Source organism: Lethenteron reissneri, chromosome 34 (assembly GCF_015708825.2).
Source record: "Lethenteron reissneri isolate LAM-NWPU_2019-01 chromosome 34, ASM1570882v1, whole genome shotgun sequence".
Lineage (NCBI taxonomy): Eukaryota > Metazoa > Chordata > Hyperoartia > Petromyzontiformes > Petromyzontidae > Lethenteron > Lethenteron reissneri.
Genome location: NC_083812.1, coordinates 11,028,327 through 11,052,262, shown reverse-complemented (window position 1 = coordinate 11,052,262; position 23,936 = coordinate 11,028,327). Strand labels below are relative to the sequence as shown.

The 23,936-nt window shown below is 51.5% G+C and overlaps 1 protein-coding gene across 2 annotated transcripts in view; it reads left to right on the top strand.

Annotated features, from left to right (window-relative positions):
• Positions 1-23,936, top strand: part of ZCCHC7 (zinc finger CCHC-type containing 7) — a 211,574-nt gene that overhangs the window by 117,523 nt on the left and 70,115 nt on the right. The gene's annotated exons all lie outside the window — the stretch shown is intronic.

The following is a 23,936-nucleotide window of genomic DNA, read 5'->3' as shown; positions in this document are numbered from 1 at the left end:
GTGGTAACACAACGGGAATTTGCCCCCATTTTGAAATGAGACCTGAGACTCTGATGCTTTCTTGGGGAAATCAAGAATGAATGTGCGCTTCTTAATGTTCTTCTGATGGCCCTGGCCAGCTGGCACTGGCCAAAGTCGTAGGGGGCTGCGATTTCCAATCTCTGTTGGAACCCGACATCAGCGCAATTGTGATAATCCATCTGGGGTCAATAAAATGTGAAACACTTTGTGGGAAGACATAAGCAGTCATCCTACAAAGCTACCCTGCCCCCCTGGGTGTGTGTGGCCTGTTAAACCGAAACCCGCTGGGTGGCCTCGTGTTATGGGCTCGAGCCATCTCGCACACACCGTGGGGACCCAAACGTTACTTTGCCGTTTGGTTGCGAATGTGGAATTTCCGCCGTATTCGGCACCGCGACGGAGCCGACCGCAGGCCCGCTCCCGTGTTTGCGGGGGAGACGAGTCGCCTCTCATTCCATTACATTCTCGGCGTGCCGCTCGCTCAGCGAGGTCACCTCCACGCGCACGCATCTGCCGCCGTCTCAGTGTTGAGTGGCGGCGACGGCTTTTGTGTCCAAATTCGCAGGCTTGCCCCCCCCCACTCCTCCACGTTCTCCCCCCCCCCATCCTCGAGGGCACGAATCCCTCAAGCTGGGCGCTGTGGCGATGGTATTAAGAGCCTTGCGCCGCTCGGGCCTGGCTCGCCCGACCCACTGCTGTGAGTGGAATGAACTGCGGTGCGGGGAAATGGGATGGCCGTAAACAAGCCCAACAAGTGTGCATTGCGCCTCCGTGGTGCCACCGGGGTGCACGTCCGCCATTGCCGCCACGACCGCTCTGTCCGTCGCCGACGCCTGGTTTCGTCCTCTCTTGGCCCTCATCGGCGGGGCGTGTGGCCGTGTGACGTATGGGCAAGGGCCCTATTGCAAAACAGCAGAGCCGCGGTTGCGCGCTCCCGTGGAGGATTGTGGGTAATGAAGGAACTGTTTAGAAAAAAAAATCGCTACAAACAAAGGGAATGAGTCTTCTTGGTTCTTTCGGTAAAGTCACGTAGAAGGGAAATAATAAAATAATGAAAATAAAACATAATAAAATACAATTCTCACGACGTTTAGGCCACAACGCAAGCAGCCGTCCTCAGGTGAAGAACAGGGCTGTCGGAAAGACAGCGTCTGAATGACCACCACCAACCTTGGCAGCGTATATTTAAGCTGGGTTAGGGGAGGAAGGGCGCCTTGACAAAAGATGATGTCTTTCCGACAGACCTGTTCTTCACCTGAGGACGGCTGCTTGCGTTGTGGCCGAAACGTCGTGAGAATTGTATTTTATTATGTTTTATTTGTATTCTTTTATTATTTCCCTTCTACGTGACTTTACTCAAAGAACCAAGAAGATGAATTCCTGCAGTCACGAAAGCTTCAAATCGAAAAACAAAGGGAATGAGTGCCTGAAATGTGATCGTGTTAACGTCCATCAACCAATCGGCCTTCTGAGCCGCCATTTACCCAAATCGAGTCCCTGGACCAGTTTGAATCTCGTCAGCAGGGTGTGGCCTGTTAAAACCCACTGGGAGGCCTGATGCTATGGGCTAGAGCCATCCGCAAAACACCATGGGACCCAAAAATTACTTTGCAGTAAATGTCGCGAAAATAATTACGTGCAGCCTTGGTGTGTTGTGGGTAATACGTAATGATTTTTTTTGTTACCCTGAAAATCTTTCGACGCAGCTCGTCATTCTGCCCGTTGTGCTACGCAGGAACCTGAGCAGAGGCCATGAGTGCTGCTACGCGTGTTTTATAATGTCCAGATTTTCTACGCACGCATTCGTTATTTAAGACTATTAAACTAAACTACGTTTTTTTTATTTTACTCGGAAAGGCCCACAGCTATATATAGCTCTTTTTTCAGAAGCGACCTGGTCACAAATGATAGCGCAACGAAAATATTCTAGACGTGTGTTTTCAAATGTGGAGGGAAAATGCGGAGGAGCCGGAAATAAATTCATGCAACCACGGGGAGAGCATACAAACTCCAAATATACAGCAGGCGTCAGGGTCGGGATCGAACCCACGACCTTTATACCAGGCGAGGTAGTTAACATCTCGCCACCATTTAGATAAATGCCAAACTTCCACTGCTTTTCAGATCGGTTGTGGGATTGTGCTCCTGTGCACATTGACGCTCTCAGCTGGGAACTCGCGATATTGCGGGATTTCCCCTTTTCCCACAATGCCGTTCTTTCCAGACGTGTTCCGTTTTTAGCATGCATTGCTTCTTCAGGAACCGAAGAGAAACGTCTGACATCGTGCCGCACAACGCGCGATGTGACCTGAAAACACAAATGAGAGAGCCGGACAGCACAACTGCCAGAACCCAAGCATTTCTAAGTAGTAGGCCAGCTATCGGCTGTGGTCAGGACCGCTCGGCTGGAAAGTTGCAAGTTCAAAAACCCCTGGTAGTGGGGGCTGTTTCGACCCAACCGTCCTTTTGGAGTTGGTAAAATGAGCGTCGCTCTTGTGGGAGGTTGTGCAATGGGAGAGACTAGACCCTGTCATAGCAATGTGGAATTCCCACATCATTGTGTCAGGCCAGCCAGTGAAGACAAGCGCACCGCCTTACCCTTGTTTGACCAAGGAGACGCTTTGAGCACAATAATAACAACCTAGTTTATGAAGCGCATTTCTTATTGAAGTATCCCGAAGAGCACAGATATGCTGTGACATTCTGAGCGAATTAAAATGCATGTGGAAGTAGTTTACTTTTTAGTATTTACACAGAACAGATGTAATTTGTGTCCTTGCGTCTCCTGGTGTTAACTGAAGGTCTCCATTGCTAAAATAAAGGCTTTTGGTCAAGTGACCAACATTGCATTTCCCAAAAATCCCAAAGACCACATTCAATTATTGTACAAATCCTCTGCCGAAGCCTCCTCGGGAGGGCGGACGGAGCGGATTCACGGCGGATGTGATTTCGGCCGAGAGGGGATCTGAGGCCCCGCCGCGGGTACGGTGGACAAGATTCCAGATTTACGGCCTCGGATGAGACGGCGTGGGTGGCTGCAGTTGCATCTCAGATTGCTCGGGATTTTGCTTTGCGCGCGTCGAGCAACTTTGATCGTTGTGGCAGGGGAAAAAAAAGATTTAGGGCGGCGATCGCTTTTGCGCACGGCGCACTGACCAGCGCAATTTCCTCCGTCGCGATAATGAGGGAAATCAAGAGTGCGCTCGTAAGGGGTGGCCGCCGAGTGGCTTCGGGGACTCGTACCATCGCAGAGCACTGAGCCGGCACCGCTGAAGGTCTTCCGCTTGAATCCGGATTCCAGCCACTTGTGATTAAACCGGCTTCTCAAGTGTGGCGAGCTTGATGGTCTCGGCCTGGCGACCAATGACTGCAACAACAAAAAAGCCCCGTCGCATTAAATTTAGTTTTGAGCTTAATTTGGCTACATTCCAGCTCTAACAATTAAAAATGGATCTGTTTTGGCTGCTGTGTGACTAACGTTACTCTGTCGCAGGGCAGGCGAGGAAGTGCTGTGGATATGAGGTTTTTTTTCTTGGTCGGAATTGCAGAACTGTTCTGTGCTATCTACTTCTGTGGACCATTCCTGAACATTGCTGGGTGGGGTTGCATAACCCTGAGAGAGTTGTGAATCGATTCTCCATCTCATGCTATATTATACTTTATCACCTATGGGGACCACACACGCAAAAAAAACCCCCAACACCCTCGCCATTATTACTCGTGACTTAATTCAGCGTTTTCCGGCTCTGAGGACTAAAAGCATCTGATGGCCGTGGGGACGGACACTCGATGCAGGCGAAATAAACCGGAGCGCCACCTCGTGTGGACGAGAGGCAATTTGAACGGTCGTCCCCCGCGCCGCAGACCTTGACGTCATCCGCCGGTGTCGTTGGGCGACAACGAGGCGACGTTGCAGCGCACGCTGCGCGAGCCTCCGCGTGACAACCTCTTCCGGCGACGCCGTGACCGACGGCACAATTACAATTTAATTGCGGTGGTGGGGGGGGGTAAAAAACAACAACAACACAGAGCAAGACTAAAACTAAATAAAATGGAGCTGTCCGCGATGCACGCTGGGGACACGACGCCCTGGGAGGTGTAGGTGTCGGGCGAGGGGTGGGGGGCCGCCGGGCGGTGGGGTGGGGGTGCGTGATGGTGGTGGGGGGGGGAGCACCCCGACCTCACACCTGGTGCAGGGTCCGGGGATCGGGCGAGCGGTCATCTGGGACCGCTTACGCAAATCCATGCCCCCTGAGAAACGCGCGCGCGGAACTGCCGCCTGCAACTCCTTCTCCCGGCTCCCAGCAGGGGCCGGGCCTTTTAATTAGCTTCATTTTCACACTTAACGGGATTAGGCCTGCGAACGCCTGGGGCTACCCCGTGCGTGCGTGTGTGAAAGAGTGTGTGTGTGTGTGTGGATGGAGCCGTGCGCTCGCCTGTGTGTGTGTATGGAGCTGTGCGTGTGTGTGCATGTGTGCCGTGCCGGCCTTAATAGGTACTCCCTAACACCATTTGCCCCAACAGTCTGTGAAGGCTACATGGGCATCTTTGCCTTTGTTGAGCTTGTGTGCGCAGCGTTTGATTCCCAGACTTGGCTAACATCAGCAGCGAGTGATATTTGAATCGATCCTAGACACCCCTGTACAACCCAGCGTGGCGAAGTATGGTTAAACAGACCCCACGATTGACACGGCGTAGGGAGGCCTTCTTCCAGCAGTCTATTGAATTGTGTTATGAATTGATCGTACAATATGTCTGTTCACAAAAATGCTACGTATATATTTACGTAAAAGATGCATTTATTTTTGATGTGGAGAGAGAGAGAGATCTGCGAAGGAGGCGTTTTTGCCTGCTATTCTGTTTTGTTTCTGATATTCTCCACAACGACGCCGATGATTATTGTGCGTTGCACGATATATAACTGCGCGTCTCTGTGCGCGCGCGTCTCTGTGTGCGCGCGTCTCTGTGAGCGCGTGCATCTTGTGAGCTCCTTTGCTGCGTTTTTCACGCGCGGTGCGTGCACGTGTTGTTCACGGCTTCCGTGCGAGCGTGCTGGAGTGTGTGTGTGTGTGCGCGGATTTTATTCATTAAGCTTCCTCGCTTTCACAATCCCTCGCCTAAAGAGGCAAGGGGTTGTGAGTGGCAGCAGGAGTTCCCCCCCCTCTCCGTCTTAGCTCAGGCACAATCTTAAAGGCTTCTTCAAATTCACATTTCTTTCACTGGCGGTTGCGTGTGTGGCGTGCATTCTCACAAACTGACCGACCGACTTGTCAAAGCAGATGAAGTGCCACAACGTAGTAATACAAATCCCACTCGGTGTAATAAGCACGTTGGTTTCTGGTGGTAATGTCTAATATATATATGTGCCCTATCTTATTGTGTTTATATACCGTGCTCGGTTATGTCTGCCAACAGGGCTTTTATTAAGTTGTGAGACGAACATGCATTTTGAACTTCAGATGAATTCCGTCTGTTAACGTAATCATGAGCGGTAGTAATGTCAGCGCACTCGGATGTTGATCGGGAATCATCTCATCGTGTTGGTGGACGTGAGCCTGTGGTGGAAGTTCCACCTTCCCATGACGACGACTCGTATCTTCAAAGGATTAAAACTGGTAGCTATTTTATCGACCCCGGGCGGAATGATTTGCCGAATTTATTCTTGATCACGATTTTAACTCTCAGCTTCCCGAATGTGAGTCTGGTGCCTTTGTGGATATCCCAGGGAGAGACCTGCCCCATCATCATCAAAGGAATGTGGAATTTCCACCACCGGTTCGTGGCTGCCTGCAGAGATGAGCACGCCTGCCTGCCACCCTTCCCTTGACGATGGAGACACTCGATGTGGTGGATTCGTCTTTAGTCACCAGATACTCTGCCGGACTCTTCAAACCCGCAGCCGAGAATGCGTAACTTCCATTTGTGATCGTAGGTAATGGGCGGGAGTCATTCAGGGGCCAGGGGGTTACGTGGTTACAAATAGCAGATAGGCTTAGGGGATGTAGTCGTGTGTGAGCGTCGTCTCGGGGGCAGCAGGTTAATCCTGCACTTGTACAGAAAATCCCGTGTTTGTGTGCAAACAAAATTGTGAATGCCGGCCATTTGATTCGGAATGCCAGCGTGAAAGTAAAACTTTGTTTCCCCGTGTTGTTACGCCTGCGAGGTACGCCTCAGCTGAGACATGTTCCACACACACATTAATATCACACACGTGCATATCATACACGTGTGCATGTACACACACACACCAGTTCCACGCCAAATGCACACATTGTATCGGTCGAAAGTCCAAAAGTACCTCCCTGCTTCAAATTAAAGTGGAGCAGCACTTGGCTCAAGTCGCCACCCTGAAACAGTGGTGGAAATGTATGTCTGTTCGTACGTAGTATGTTGTGAACTTCTTTTGCACCATACGAAGCCAAACCGTGCTAATCGGAGGTGCAGGGGAAGGACAACAAACGAAACTCACAAAGCAGTTCTATATAAATTAGTTTTCAATCTAGATGATTTAATAGTGCATAACTCCAGTGGCTTCCCAATATCGGAAGGAAGAGCGTTCAAGACGAGTCGCAGAAGCGCATTTGAAAGCGCGCGATGCCTTGACCGTCTTTGTTCCATGGCTCGCCAAAAGCCGCTGCGGGGATAACCGGAGTTCGTGTGATGATGTATGACGAGGGCCAGGGTGTCCGCAGGAGAACTCCCGTTCACTCTCCACCACGTGCTACTCATGCGCGCGAATATGCCGTCACTTGGTTACACGCGGCCTCAAATGCAAACCGGCACACACACACATCGTGCATGCCAAAGGATACACACCTGCGTACACATTTAAAGTTTCTGCATTGAGTGGGCACTGAGAGACACAGTTGTAAATAAAGGATTTAATTCATAAGCATGTGTCGGGTATACACAACCACGCATAAAGTTGTCCGTTAAGGGAGCACTTCCAAACATCCTGCTTAATCTGCCCCCGGGCAGAAATCCCTGGTGTAATTACGGGTTAAAGGGTTCCGGCGGTTTGCCTTTCCCCTCCCCTCTCGCTCTTTCTCCTCCGTCCGCGAGCCGATGAAAGGCCGAAACAGCAAAGCTGTTTATAAACACGCCGTCACAGGAGCCTGATCACAGGCGCGGGGCCAGCGCGTGCGACAATGGCACGGATCCCGCGCCCCGCCGCCAGCCATCGCGCGTCCCCCCCACGCTCTCGGCCGAGCTCGAGAAAGTCTTCAACGCCGTAGACGACCAACGGCGCCCGTTAGCGAGCGCCTGTTAAGGTCCGTCGCGACGCACGGAGGCTTGGTGTGGCCGGCACCATGCACCAAATGGAAGCCTTCGGCTTTATCCTCAAACAAACAATGGGGTGGCGATCGTCTCCGTTAATGATTCGAAATAGATTTTCGGGTTCAGGCCTCGCAATGATTTGACCAAATCTGTGCCGTTCAGACCCTCCGCCACTTTTTAAAGCTCCGTCGAGCGTCATCCGGTCACGAACCCGGAATAACAAATCCCAGCAATTCAGAATCACTTCCTGCCAGAGGTCGCAACCGGGTACCTGATACCCGTACCCTACCCGATACCCGGCTACCCGTACCTGGCCGGGTACGGGTACGGGTAGCCGTTTGCGACCCTGGTGCGGCCGGGTACAGGTACGGGCAAGGAATCAAAACCCGTTTGCGACCTCTGCTTCCTGCCTTCCTGGATTGTGTTCTGATGATGTGTGATGTAATTTCAAACGGCACCTCGTATCTAATTGCCAAGGTTGGTTGTGTAGGGTGGTTCTGAAACTCACCAGGAGGTTGAAATGATGATGAAAAGAATGATAATTGGGGACTTGGTAAACGCTTGTGCACGTGAGACATTGTTTGGCTATGTCGGATTAGGGTGATGTGATTTTATTTTGTGTAAATGCTCGGTATTACTTTCACACTCTGCCTTCTGAGAGAATGCCACTGTAGTACACTCAATTGTACGGTTTCACCTTCATACAATGACCTGGTTTTTTTTACGCAAATGCATTTGGTGCAATTAATGCACTGGCAGTAAAGCAGTTTGCAATGATAATTGGCAGAAAAACGGCCAAATTAACGTAATTTTTCACTACCTTGGCTGTTTTTCTGACGGTGCGCCCATGCCAACTCCTCACTGTGGCAGCGAGCGTGCGTACCCATCCCATGTGATCTGGCCAGGAGGTGCTGCAGTCAGAGCGTTTGACTCAGTTCAGGAAGGTTGCGAGTTCACATCCTGGACAGGGGCTGACTTTGAGCCATCGTGATCGTCATCATGCCTCTCATTGCCAAGAAAAGTCCGATTTTGAGGACAAGTTCCAATCGTTTTTTTTTTTTTCCACCTCACTTGCATTGCGCATTAACCTAATATGTCTTCGTGCTAACAAAAGTGACGTCCACAATGCCAATATTTTTGTTTGGGGAAAGCACAAAAGCGATGTCATTTCCTGAGATGTCATTCTTTAAGATCGTTCCGAAAAACAATTAAATTCCGATCCGAAATTTCGTATTTAGCCCATTTCTTCCAGATTAATCCGGAAATCAGGACTACATCCCTTGTGTTTACACGTGTGTGCTTGCCACGCTGTTGTGTCGTGATTGGCGTGCTGGGCTACGAACCCACAGACCCGAGTTCAATTCCCACTCATGGCCAACACCAGTGACGATTATCTGAATCAGTGCTAGCCTCCCCTCGGTCGACTCAGCCTCAAATGAGCACCTGGTGTATAAAACATCGTTACTGGGGAAACAAAGACGGTCGGGCGTGGTGCCGGCCACCCAACCCCCTCGTGGGCCGTGCCGGCCTTCACAGGTGCTCGCTAACAGCACTTGCTCCAAAAGTCTGTTCAGGCTATACTGGGGATCTTTGTCTTGTGCACACCGTACGTAAGAACGGTGGGGGGGAAGTGAAGCAAAGCAGGCGGCTGCTTTCTGGAGGCAGAGGGAAGCTTCTGGTTACGCATGGCGGTCGCCGGACACGTGAACCTCGCACACGCTGCCGCCTTCCCCTCGTCGGATGGTTATCTTCGACTCTGGGGAGTCGTTTCCTCTTAACAAAGTTTTTTTAACGATCCTCAAAGTAGCTTTATGAGTTTCTCTCCCCCCTCCCACAATTTCCCTGAATGCACAACATAAATATATACCATGAAGCTCATGAGTTAGACACGTCAACGTTGTCTCTCTCTCTCCGTTCACGTGACTTTTTTTGGGCCGGCGCACACGTCCGTTTACGAGGAACACGCCTTTGAGTGCATCGTGGAAATTTCCACGTTCATATGCCGGGGCCCGGTCTCTCTTCGCGCGGTATGACCACTCGCTGGCTGGCTTCCAACGAAGTTGTACTCGTTTTGTCAGCCCCTTGAAGGGTTGATGGGCTGAGTGATCCCGTGTTGTTGAACGTTGATGTGGAAGTCCCCCGAGTGGATTGACCAAATGTTGTTTCGTGGACCCTTGAAGGATTTGGCTCAAGGCCTCGTTGTCCCCCCCGTCCCCCCACCCCCCGCTTTCGGTTTGATTGCCAATGTGTCTTTACTGTCTTTGCTTCTGGGATTTAGACTTAGGAAACACAATTTATGTTGCGCGTGTGTGAACACCTCGGAGTATGCAAGGAAAATGTCAATTAAGCAATGCCCGTCAAATTGGCGGCATATCCTTGCTGTGAGTGTAATCACATCCGTGCCTTAACCGAGTGGATAACGTGAACACGAGTTATTGCGCAACTAAAGTGGCAGCCTTGCCAGCTGCGTTGAAACTTTAAACTGTGACCCCAAACGAAAAATGTCGCCGCTGAACCCTACGGTTGCTGCTGCAGATGCCCGAGTCTGGCTATGTGAGCAATGGCCGTTAACACTGAACCGCAATAAAAAAAAAACGCAAAGGTGCCCGAGTGTGGCTCTCCGATCCTCAGACAATACCTCTCCGATAAGAATTATCAAGGCACCTTAGTCTAGCCGGCCTTGTGACATTGAAGTCATTGGTTGTGTGTGTGTGTGGTCGTAGTGCGCTACGCTATGAGCCCGGCGATCCGAGTTGGATTCCCGCTCACGGCCATCAGCAGGGAAGAATATCCGAACTTGTCCTGGGCCTCCCCTAGGTTGACTCAGCCTCAAATGAGTACCTGGTGTGGTGTGTAAAATCACCACTGGGGAGACAAAGGCGGCCGGGCGTGGTGTTGGCAACCCCGCCCCCTCATGTGCCGTGCCGGCCTTCAAAGATGCTCGTTCACAGCACTTTCCCCAACAATCTGTTCAAGGCTACTTGGGGATCTTTGTATTTGTACGCACAGCTATGATGTGTGTCTGCCTACATTTGTGTGTGTGTATACAAATATGAAGATATGAGTGTAACAGTGAAACGATTGCCATGTGCCTCACAGAGCGCTACGCTACACGCACTGTTGATCGTAGGTGGCTACCGCGACTTCCGAGTACAGATTACAATTTAGTTTTATTATCCGTGTGTATGTGCACAGTGTGAGATCATAATTCCTTAACCCACCAAATTATTAGCTTCCTTTTTTTTTTAACGAGAGCTGTTCTCCGCCGGTTTTGAACAGAGTTTGTTGACAGCCGTGCGGACTCGAGAGTTGGCCTTTTGCGCGCGACATTTTTTTTCCCTGCGCAGTTTCACGCGACGCCCGGGTGAAATCTCGCCGCGAAAGAATGGATGTCGGGCAAAGAGCTGACTCATTGCGCCGTCAAAAGATCTTCACTCATTTCTGAGTGATCAAAATTGCATGCATTCCACCGACAACAGCAGCCGCCACCATTTGCCGCTAAGTTGCGGTGACGTCATCACAGCACTTGTGCCAGGCTAGGTGCACCTTGAGGCTGTCACGTGAGGTGTCGAAGGCTCGCTGGCAGTTGTTCACAGGGCAGACTCAGGTGTTATGGTTTGACGGACTGAGTTTACTAACTAGATACACATACAGTACACATGCATTTTCTCACACTCGCATTCTGTCCTACATACACACACCCTTCACACGCTCACACACACACACGCCCGCATAAACTGATACAAAAATGTACACACACATTCACACAGTAAAATGTATATGCATACATTCTGCCGCGTGCACACACATGTTAATACATACTATACACCCACACACACACACAGTCTCATACATGCACACAATTTACCCTGCACTTTCACGCACGCTCAATCGCACACGCACACATTTCTCTCGCACAAACACGTTCATATATATTGTCTACACACTCTCTCGCTCTCAAAAATAAACACTCACACTTTCGCACACGCACGTACACAAATGACTCATAAATTCCCAGATGTACTTAGCCACACACGAGCTCTCACACTCGCATATTGCCTCTCGCACACACTAAACTTCATATTTCGCGTACGTGTACACCCGTCTCCCTCACGAATACACACTCGTATCTACACACCGACACTTACGAAGACTTGCGCTCTCATCACACCAGCCATCATCAGCCATGGTCAATCCACTGCTGGACGAAGGCCTCCACAAGCAGCTGCCACCTCTCGTGATCCTGCGATGCACCCAGCACCCGTAACGGCCTGCACGCTGTTCGCTCGCGCCCATCGAGACAGAACAACTCAGAGGCGCGAGGTGGAACCACAGCCAAGCGGAAAAAGGCAGCTGTGCGGTGAGCCGGTGCTAACCATTGCCTAAGCTCTGCTGTCCTTTATATATATATATCAAGGTGTTATCGGCCAATTAATGAGTTTGTATACAAGTGCGAGTAAACGGGAACACCCGTAGAAAACCCACGAAAGCGAAGGAGAAACACTCGCTCCAATACAGATGTGGAACGGGTGGAGTCCACGTTTTCTCCTGTGCCGCCTTCTCCTGGCTAGCCAGGGTATGGCTTCTCGACGGCCAGGGGAAAGGGACTTTGACAGCAACATTTGTGCGACCCGCCGACCGCTCGCTGCTGCCTCCACAGCGCTGGCTTGCTGGGCGTGCACCGCCACCACCACCGCAAGGCTCCCATCTCCATCCCAGTCGCCACACTCCCTCGGTATTCTTGACTGTCGAGACATCGTCCCGTCCAGCGACGGCGTCCTGCCTAAGCCCAGATTGCTTTTCTTAACGGTTTGGGTGCGTTGTCATTAACCCGCGCGCGTTCGCCAATCCATCTGATCCTCGGTCTGTCCCTCAGTGCTAAATCCAAGCGTGCGTTTTCCCCGTGATTCCTTCCTTTCACACTTTACTTCTTTTTACTTTTTGCTCAATATTTTCTCTGAACGCTTCTGCGCCCGATGCATCGCAGCACGTGCAGAACCCCTGACGTTCCCGCGCACATGGGCACGCGCAAAAATAACCGATACCGTGTGACTACCCCCCCCCCCGCCTTCCCGTAAACTAGCGAGCAAATAAAAAGGGCGCCTGCCCATTCGGATCGATGAATTAAGATTAACGGTAAAATCAAAGCGAGGATAGCGCGGGGGCTCTGTGTCGCTGGCGCGCGTGGCTTCTGCGTAGAGAATGATTAAACGCCGAGCGCCGCATTATTCCGTGAGCTATCTTTTGTGCGTGGAGGGCAGGGCACTTAATAACGAGCCGCGCACAGCTGTGCCACATTCTGGCCGTGTCATGGCAAAAGCCTTCCAGAGGGCCTCGCCACTCCATCACCGGCCCCTCCTCTTTGTGTGTGTGTCTGTCTGAAATGTACGTGCGTGCGTGTGTGTGTGTGCCTGTTGGTACTTGTGTGCATGTTCCTTCCATAGGGGACCGGTAGTGGAGCGGTTTGAGCGCTGTGTGAAAAACCCAGCGACCCGAGTTCGATTCCTATTCTCCGCCAACATCTGACAAATATTTCAACCGGTCCTAGGCCTCCCCTAGGTCGATCCAGCCTTAAATGAGTGCCTGGTGCAGTGCTTAAACTTCGGCACTGGGGAGACAAAGGCTTGGTACTGGCCCACTCGCCTCGTGTACCATGCAATAGATAAATGGATAACACCACGAGCCTCGTGGTGTTATCCACCTACCCCCTCATGTGCAATGTTCATAGGTGCTCGCTAACAGCGCTTGCTCCAACAGTCTATTTAGGCTATACGGGAAAATCTATTTACGTGTATGGATGCGGTGGTGAGCCCTGTGTGTGTGTGTGTATATATGCCTGCGCGCGTGTTTTTTCTTCCCTTCCGCAGCCTTAAGTCAAATCCTCACGGTAACCCTGGGCACGGCTCTCCACTCGGCCGCCACAACCCCCAACACAGCAGCAGCCTCCCCCCGCCCTGCATCCTAAACGTTGTCACCCTCAAAAGCTCCCAAATCTCTGAGCCGCACCACTCTCCCTGCTGTCTGCACCCCCCCCCCCCACACCACCCTTGCTCCTCTCTCATCCACCCAGCCCCCCCCCCCCACGTGATCGTTTTCTCGCTCTCCCAGCCTGGTGCCGTGCGTCCCCTTTGATGGCTCCTGGGGTAGCTGCGCGGCGAGGTTGTGGGTGCCCGGGCGATGTCCTGCCCGCTGCTCGCCGCCCCACGTTACCGCAAAACATTTCCCTGCCACTTGCCGCCGCCGCCATCGCCGTCAGCCTCCGCACCCCCCACGCCGGTCACCCAGGCAACTTGCGGGATTACCAACGCTCCGGGGGGACTTAAGTATCAAAAGTGCCGTTTAGGAAGAACATTGAGATTTAATCTGGCCCCGCAGAAAAAATCCTCGGGGCTGAGCCTCATGAAAATTCATAGGCCCCCGCGCGCTAAAAGGGGCAGCGGGCCGCGGCTAAGCAAAAAATAAATATATATAAACAAGCGGGCAAGGCGACGCGCGCGGGCGGCTGGCGTGCGATTTTGTTAAGCGATTTTCGTCCAAGTTTTTCGCCAGTTCTCCCGCGATAAGCCCCGCGGCCATCGCTCATCGGATTCAAAAAAGTTTCCACCGCTCAGATCGTGTCGGGCCGGGCGAGCCACAGCAGCCAAGCACTCATGCTCGCCTGGCACGGAGTGGGGACGGGTGCTCGCTAACACCAACCCGCCGATGTCATTCGCCACTGATATCTGTCTGGCATCGTCAGTTGTCACCTGGGGTGTGCGTGTGAATGCAGCGCGCTCACCACCGAGCCCCCCAGTGCACAGTTTGACACTGGGGCAGTAATGGTCGACATTGTCAGAGCGTTAAAGACCCAGTCAGTCATGTAGCTTTCATGAATGTAGATCATGCTGTACCAGTGTCCATACATAGCACCATCAGATCCAGGTTTCAAAATTACCTAGAGTAGCTGCCACGCTGCATGTTACACTTGCGTAAATTTAATTGAACGTCAAGGTGTCTGCATGTTTGTTTGAGCATGGGGGTGATGCCCAATGGTGGGCTTGAGCCTGTGGTGGAAATTCCAATTTTTTTTGGCGTGGGCCAGACTCTACATAGGACAGTGACCGTTGATTCTATAAAAAGTGGTACTCATTTTAATGACCCCAGATGGACGACGAGAAATGAATCTTCGTGATAAACTGTGGCGTCACGGTGGCGAGATGCTAACTCCTTCGCCTGGTATGCAGGAGGCCGTGGGTTCGATCCCAACCCTGATGCCTGTATATTTAGAGTGTTTCTCTCTTCCCGTGGTCACGTGGATTTTTCTCCAGGTCCTCTGGTTTTCCCCTCCACGTTTAGAAACATGCGTTTATAGGATTGGGGCGCTACAGATTTCTACATGATAAGCCACTTTGTTGAGCTATAATTTGTGGCCAGGTCGCTTCTGATGAAGAGCTTCATAGCTCGGTGGGCCTTACCTGGTCGGGGTTTGTGAGGCGTGCGTGAGAGACACCTGCCGACAGGGCAACGATGTTCCTGCAGGGAGCAGCGCAGCAAGTAGGTTCGCAACCTATCTAGCACAGCACTTGAGTGCTCTCCCTTCACGCTGGTGGGGTCTTTCTCCTGGCGTCGAGCCATCGATGCACGGTGCAAACATTCTCAAAAATTATTGTACACATTTCTCAAGACAGGAATCTCCTAAACGTGAATAGTTGAGACGCGGTATGCAAATAAGTATAATTCTTGGTATCGTTATAATTGTTGTCGTTATTATTGTTGTTGATTTAGTATAAAGGCGAAACCATCTTTTCCATGCAATTGCTTCACAGGGTGATGTTGTGCCGAACCCTAACTGTATGTTGCAAGGCTAAGGGGCGAAAATGATATGTTTGTGTAGTTCTGTACATGTCTAAACACTGCGACACAGATAGATATGCGCAGTCTTTGTATTTTATAGTCTTTTCGAGTCCTTCCTGAGCATTGAGCCGTGTTTCTTTTTTAAATGATCACCCAGCCAGTTCCATTGCCCTGCCACCGTTCAAGGTGGCCAGTGCGGTTCTGATGCGAGCACGTTTGGCAACATGCGGTTATGTTGTAAGAGTGATCTCTGGCGGACGGACATCCAAAGACAAAGATCCCCCATTTAGCCTTGTCCATTCGGGGCAAGTCCACTTAGCAAGCATCACCGACTGTACATACGCTTACACAAGTACAGATACACACGCTTGCACAAGTACAGATACACATCGTACAAACTTATTGGGAGGTCTAGTGAACTTTGTTGGCCGTTGTGTTTATGTATTTTTCAATTCTCTTCCATATTCCATGCTCTCCTAGGCACCTCCCTCAGCCCTTTCTCTCTCTCTCCTCTTCTCATCTCTTAAGACCCCCACCTCTTCCAATCCGCCCCCCCCCCCCCGCGTCCCTCCCCACCTCCCGCAGTCTCCTCGTTCAGAAAAGAACACGATGGCAAAGCCCTTTAGGAGCGAGCTTCGTTTTGATTTCTAATCAAACGGAAGTGGGACGCTGTTCTTTTCACGCGCCAACAATGCGCCCGGGCAAAGTGGTGGAGTGGCAGACCCACCGCACGCGGGAGGGGGGGGGAGGGGGGACGAGGGGGCCTCGGCGGGTGGGGGTGGTGGGGGGGTAGTCGTAGTAGGGGGGGGCGTTCAAACGGCGCCGTCCGTTGTGTCGCACCGCGCGCTGGGAAGCAGCGGGCGTTGCCCCCGCCTGCAACGCGCCGGCGCAGGGCGTTGTGGTGGGGGAGCGACGGGCAAGCTCGCTCGCGTGGAGGAAGGGGGGTGGGGGTCGCGTCAAACGGGGAGCGCGAGCGCAGGGACGACGATGACGACGCTCGGAGCCCGCGGCTCTCCAACACCGACGTCGACTCCCAAACGATCGACGTCCGCTGTGGCTTCGATCGGTTGTTCGCAGGCGTCGGGGGGGGGGTTATTTCCTGCTCGTGTTTAAAGCTGCGGCGGCGGCGGCACGAACGCCAAGTCTCTTCGTAGGACAGGCAAATGTTGGATTCCCGCAAGGTGGTTACTCGCTTTATTGATCGTAGAGGGGGACGTTGGACTGAGACGACGCAGAGCCAGAGGACGACCAGAGTTGATCGCGAGAAATGAAGAACGCTCGAAAGGTTCGCCGGTTAACATCCCGGTCAGGGATCGTCTCAGCCCATCATCATCCCTCCCACGTCAAGAGAAAATAAAATGTTCGGTGTAAGTCAAGAGTGGTCGTTGTGTTGGTAGTGACCGGAACGCAGCCAAAAGAGAGTGGAATTCCCACAGATGTTCAAGAAGCACCAATTTAGATGAGCGTCACCAAATCGGCCGTTGGAGCAGTGGTGGGGGGGGGGGGGGGGGCACTTGATGTAGAATTTAAATACAAATTAAAATTACTTACACGTGGCCGGGTGGCTCAGAAAGGTCAGATCACAGACCTAGCAATGTTGAGTTCTCGAGTTTTTAATCTGAGCAGTTGCCCACGAGATTATCCTGGGTTTTCCAGGCTACTGAGTTGATGGTCTCAGCCCAGTAACTAATGACTGCACACAGAAATCTCCATCACATTATATAATTTTTTGCACTTAATTTGGCTAAATTCTATCTTTCAGAATTTAAAATACAGGACCAGTTTGCTTCTCCCGTGACAAACAATTACTGTTGGGAAAGTGGCGGTTGGGAAAGTGGCGGTTGGGAAAGTGCTGCCCCCTAGTGTGCATAAGGGATTGCTCGAGGGGACCTCGACAGTAGTTCTGTGATATATTCTTCCACGGCCCGTACTCTATAAAACACAGGCGTTTCTGTTGCTCCGCAAGATTTTCCAATAGATTGCATTGTCTCACGACACGACGCCCGATGGCAAAAAATCTGGATAAACTTGAGAACGCAGAACACGATGACAAACGTGCCGCTTGCACGCCACACCGCGGGGATTATTTCCGTTGAAGCGGCAACAGCAGCGGCAGGTCGTTACGCCAACGAGCACTCGAGCACCCTCGTCCCGGGCTCCAACGCCTGGCGGCCTCGGCCCGACGGAGAGGCCCTCCAGCCCCAAGTGGCGCAGCCTCCCCGCCCGGGCCCCCTAACCCACCCCACCCCACCCACGCTCGCTCGCGCGCGCGCACGCTCGTGAAAGCGTCGCTGGCGATAACTCGCGACACGCGGCGGCGGCCGCCAAGCGAGGGGGCTCGGGTGCCCTGAGAGGTCACCCCCCCTCCATGAGGGACCTGAAGGGGTTTGGTGGAGTGCCGAGGGCAAGAGACCTGGCAGAAGAGGGTCCTCGTGGTTTGTGGGGGGGGGGGGGGGGCGGGGTTGCTTCAAGGAGCCAGTCGTGACTTAGGGTTAAAGTCTCGGTGGAGGAATTATGTTCAGATTAGGAGGGTTTTTTTTTTCTTCTGCTCCTTAAAACTGTCAACTTATCACAAAGTGCGTCGTTATTTTTCGCTGTTTTTGACGGCGTATGTTTATGATGACATTCCACCAGGTTTAAACAAGGCGCACTGCACGCGCAAACATTTCAAGTGTCTGCCTCCTCTGAAGAGCACTGTAGTAGCACTCGTCTCTGTCGGCAGCCCTTGGCCACTAATGGAAATTCCACATTCACATGGTGGGGGCCAGTCTTTCCATACAACAACTCCATTGACTCTGAACATCGTGCAACCCATTGTATTGTCCTCGGGGGAACGATGAGTACCATACTGTACATACAGTACAGGTGTGACTGTATAAACAAGACAGTCGAGACGGTACGCACAGTCTAGAAGCGATGGACAGTATAGACAGGACGGTACGATTGAGACGGAACAGAGGATGGTACGCCCCTGTCCGCGCGGACGAGACGGGGACGGTGCGTCGGCGCTTCGATCGAATTACGACTCCGAATCGTGAGACGTTGGTTGAATCGTGGGAGGAGGAGGGTCGGTTTTGGTGGATCTTCCCTTTCCGCCCGAGTTCCCCGGCTGCCCTCCCCACCTGTTGGTCTTCGCCTCGGAGCGGCGCGGATGTTTGTGCAGTGAAATGAGTTTTTCTTTTGCTCTCCGCCCGCTTGTTGAATCGGCAGACGCGAGCTCCCCAGGCGTGTCACGCAGATCGCGCGTCGATCGTTGTGGCAAACGCCGACAAACACGAGCGTGGGTGGGGGGGGAGCCCCTGGGAGGGAGATAACGCGTTGCCGCCGCTGATATTTGTGCTCTGTGTTTGAAATGGGTGAAATTAACACAAACGCGTGCCACGTGCTCCCACTTGTCTGTTTTAGGCTGGTGTTTTAGTCTGGTGTCTTAGTCTGGTGTCTCGATCGTGCGTTCTCGACCGTGCTGGCGGGTCAGGGCTGAGGGCTGTCGAGTCGAGCACGTGTGAGTTTTATGGAACGGTTTGAGATGTATTGGAAGTCAGTGTAGGATTGCTCATTCCCCAACTTTAGCTTGGGGAATGGAAGAGTATTTCTTCTGAATGCGCAAAATAATTCAACTCGTTTGGAGCGTAAGAACAGAATGACGATTTTTTTTCTCCAAATTGTGTTCGATATTCACGTCTGAAAGTGTCTTTTTCCAAATAGACCTTGACAGACAGCAAAGATGATACCATATGACATGGGGTTGTTTCCTAAAAATGTTAACCAAAGCCTGGAGAGAGAAGAGAAGAAAACTACGCAATCAATGAAGGTGATGAATTAAAGCCAGATTAATCTAGAGTCCTGGGTGGAGTGGTGGCGCAGTGGTTAGTGCAGTGCGACACGATCGCAATCGCCTGAGTTCGATTCCCAACCACGGCGAACGTCAGTAGCAAGTGACGTCTCAACCGCTCCTGGGCCTCCACCCAGGAGCGGCCTGCATTTACCGGCTTATTGAAGTATGGCCAGACAACTCACGTGACCAACGCAGCGTGGGGCGGCCTCTGTCCAGCAGTGGATGGATGAAGGGCTGTCTATTGGTATTATTTTTGTATTGGGGAGCTGATGATGAACTATGGGAGCATGCAGACTTGTAACATGCAATGCATCGATTTCCAGTTGAGCTGATCGCGGAGGAATCTCCCAAATTAAATGACGCTAAGTGCAAATTACAATCTAGGTCTATTCCGACCCATTTGCATTTCCATCATTGTCATTGTCACCTCTTTGCTCAATCTATCATCGTTATTCCGAGATCTTATAAATTGAGCGCTGGAAAGTTAACAGTGGTTTGTCGAATAGACTGGCCTCTTGCCATGGGAATGGTTAAGTTACACCTGCAGCTTGGGACCTCCGCTGTTTCGGTGAGCATTGCCCGGTCCCTGGTTGGGCACAGGGCACTGTGGCTCTCCGATCGATATTTCGTAGCCTCTCTTGGAGGCTTCACATTGTGTCCGGTTTGAAGGATGCGGCGAGGAAGCCACGGATTATTTGTTTTAAGCCACAAACACTCGCCGAGTACTAAGCCTCTACGAAGTTCAAGTGTGTCTCAAGCAGGGTTATTGTTTCCAGATCTAGGAGAGTGTTGTTGAGGAACTAAGATATACGGATTATGGATGGACAGACTGGTATCTGATGGGGGCCTCTAAACAAGAGATTTACTGATCATTCCATGATGTGTTCTCTTGGCAAAACACGAACAGATCGATCTTTACTTGGGTCTGGAGGCAATAGACTAACCAGTCTCAGATGGTATTATTGTATATAAACGGGCAGACCCGGAGAAAAATCCACACGACTACAAGTGAGAGAGAGAGACATGCAAACTGCAATTGTACAGCAGGCGTCAGTGTCGGGATCGAACCAATGGCCTCCTGCCTACCAGCCGAGGGGGAGATGACATGTCACCACCGCGGCGCCCCGTCTTGCCGTCCCACGTGGGACTCAAGGGGGATCGGTTTAGCGAGGCCCAGAGCCGAGGGTTCTCTTCTCCCACAAGCAAGGCCACTCTGTCACACTTCCAGGGGGACTAGGCTCTTTAACTGTTACTTTTTTCCTCCACCGCCGCTAGCACCGCCACCGCCGCCGCTGAGTGTTTTTGTTGGCCGTGAATCGGAAGTGGCCGGGGATGTCAAGGCGGCTTTGGGAGAGCGCTGTGCACTAAAATCACCGGAGGTCTCTGAGAGCCAGCCATGCGGGAAAGCCTGCCCTTTTGAGTGGCCATTAAATTAGGGGCGCTTTACAAAAGAAATACGGGAGCCGCTCCGAAGAGAGAAAGAGAGAGAGAGAGAGGCGAAAAAAAAATGAAAGGCAAGAAAATGCGGTTAGTTTTGCTGACTTTGAAGTTTGCGCTGTGTGTGTGCAGGAGGTGAGAAAAGCGGTCAGCCCCTGACAAAGCTGCACTCAAATTAAAGCAATCATCACCGGTCGCTTCGTTTAGCTTGTTTTGTTTCATTGTCATCGTTTCTTTTTGCCGAGTGTGTGGAGTCACGTGCGCCATTTAGACAGCCTCCCGTGGCTGCGAAGAATGACATTTGAGCGAATTACTCTTCAAACTCGCCACACACACATACACATGGAGATAGAGAAAAGTGTTCTCTGTTTTTATCGATAAATTCGCGGGTTGTTTCCAGCTGTAAAGCGGTATTGATTTACAGTTCATATCTTTATTTCGCCATTCTTTCCAATGTTATTCCGCGATGGACGCATCGTCTGTAAAGTTCTCTAAAGCCGAAGTTCACGAGTGGACGGCCGTGTGGCTTGACGCACGCTCGGCCCTGAGAGGGACTTTTGGGGAGCCTGCGATGTCGTTCACGAGTGTCGGCAGTTGTGCCCCACAATCTTTGCCATGAGCTGAAACCTCGCTGCGATCGTTCATTCCAAGCGCATTACAGCTGTCTCAGCAGGTAGGGCCTGTGCAGGGCACAGACATAGATTTAAATTCACAAAACAAACTCGGGAGAGAAGCGTCTGCCCTCAACGAGGTGCATGCAGCAGAGGGAAGCAACTGACAGGAACGTGTAGATGTGATCAGGAGGAGGAGGGAGCGTGTAATGGGTTGGACACTGGTCCAGGATGGAGGAAGATTGGCTAAGCAACTTGGAGTTTGGGAACAGGAGGAGGGTGTGATGGGTGGGACATATGTGTCAGGGTGAAGGATGACGAGGGCAGGTGACCGAGACGGGCAGTGGAGAGGCACCCAGAGGTCGGCATCTATGGGGAAGACCCGAAGTCAGACGGTGGGATACCGTGAGAGCCGACGTTGAATATTGACTCTGTATCAATCGTGGCATCTGGCAGAGGGGTGGGAAGCAAGTGATGGCGACCTGTAGTATTGTCTGTGCTGTTCGCCCTGACGGCCTCTTGATGTTTACTTTTGTCACCACAGGCTGGCAACGTTTACCGTCGTCATCGTAAGCGGCGCTGCGTTGTCGCGAAGCAGCAGCAGACAGTGCAACACAACAGTCGCTGCTCAACTGATTCATTCAGAGCACAGAGAGACAGTCGTCAGCTGGCGATTCCACGCCACTGGCCAACTCGCTGCCCTGCCAGTTAATTGTCGCCGCAATGAAGTCTACGTAAGAATAAAAATAATAATATAGAGGTGGTTACATGATACTGTATTTGACAGTAATGATATTAGTTGCCAATGATAATGAATTAAATAGTGCCCTTTTATATATCCAGGAAAGTATCCCAGAATTTTAAGATTTATTTTGAGGATTTTCCTGCATTGGGATGTTGCCCAATTCTCATGAGTGTGTTTCATTTGTATGTTTGGTGTCTTCCAGACACTCCATTCCTCCCACGTGCAAATTCTAATTCAGAATTTCTTGAAAGATTGCGCAGAAAATCCAGAAAGAATCCGGCGATGCTTTCCTCTCTGGATTTAGAAATTACCGCGTCATTAATTTTAACTGGGAACCAAACGCCTCCTCTTGAGAACGGTGTCACAGGCTCCCTAACGTCCACTTCACGGCATGCAGCTCACGATGGGAATAACAATGCCCCCCTGCAGAAACATTTCGGACGGCTGCTACTGGAACGAAACCTTCGGCTAGCTCACCCCAAACGGCAGGGATAGCCACGGCCAAAACTCGTGCTCGATCTGCGCCGGTGATGGGTGCAGAAACGGCAAGCGGGGGGAAGGGGGGGGAGAGGAGAGTGGGGGGGGGGATGGGGAGCAGGGCGAGAGACAAAAAACGAGCGCAGCTAAGCGCCACAGCCGACTCACCGTTGGGAACCGCCTGGAAATGCGGAGGTTCAAAATGTCACCCCCCTGCCAAAACATTAGTGCCGTGTCGCCTTTCTGTTAAGAATTGCCAAGGCATTCGGAACTTAAAGAAACCCATCTAGGCATGAATGGCTTAATGAGCTTAATTAGGAGCTGCTGGGCCGCGGTTCTGCTAATTGACTGCTCAATGAATGGTGCAGCGGAGGGGCAGGGAGCGGGGGCGCGGGTGCCCGGTGGGTGGCAGTGGTGGTGTGGTGGGGGGGGGGGGGGGGCGTGATGGGATTTGCAACAGAAAGCTCCTCTGTGTCACCTTCTCGCTTTTAAACCCACCGCCTCTCGCTCGCTCGTGACCGAAAAATTGTGCTGATCTTTCCACTTCCATTATTCCCCTGCTGCGACTCGCACGGGCCGGGGCCGCGCGGGCTCGTCGCTGAGGTCCCCCTTCCCGGCAGATTTCATTGCGGGGCGAGGTGGCCAGCAGATGGCAGTACAGCAAGTTGGTTGCCGGTCTGTCGATGGAGATCTTGAATGTTGTCCCCCTCGAGCGTGTCGTGTTTCTCCGTCCGCTGCCGTTTCCCCCAAAATGCAAAAGAGCTCCTGAGAGTGGAGTTGGCCAAGCGTCCGAAATGAGGGCCCCCTTGACATAAAGTCTTGAGATTTAGTGTGACGTTCCTGGATAAATAAATTAATGTTATTTTATTACACAAATCCTCTCTATGGAAGGTCTATTTGTTTGTGGTGATAAAAAAAAGTAGAGGGAGATTTTAATAATTTATGATTGTTATTAAATTATTCTTGAGTACACAATTATAATCTGGGGAGCAGCAGTGGGGGGGGGGGGGGGGGGGCAGGGGCAATGGTTGGCGTTGCCGTTTTTTGTACGGAGCCACCCGAGTTTGATTTCTGGTTGTGGCTATCTTAAGTGGCGAGCAATATCCGTTCTCTCACGCCTTACCCTCCGCCTACCTTCACTGATCATCCCGGTGAAGTATGGTAAAAAAAAACGTCACGACGGGACACCGTGAATTATACCCATCATCCAGCAGTGGAGTGATAAAGGGTTGTGAAGTGTTATTAATATCATTAATTGTAGTAATATATATGGTATAATAAATAAGGCAGTGCTTGGGATATTTGTCACCGTATTGATTAAACTCTGGGCACAGTTGAAAATTCTTTGTTGTCGTTATTTTACCCATGGGGAATCTGTTATCTTGATGTCCTCTTTTGCAAGTGGGTTTGACTGCCTTGTCAAGGGCAGGATGTCTTGTGGAAAAAAAAATGGTCACGTAATATTGAATATATACAGGAGAAACGTTCAATGATGCAAGTGAATATACGTTAGTTAAACTTATTTAAGCATAATGCTCCTCTGAGCTGGATCTAAATAGCCACACAGGTAAAGTCAATTGTCATTGTCTCTCTGCTCGATTGAGTATTACACGGCACTCATCTCAATTGGCTGGCAGCACTGAGCTTGTGGTGGAAGTACCACATTCCCATGGCAGGGACCAGTCTCTCCCAGGGATGA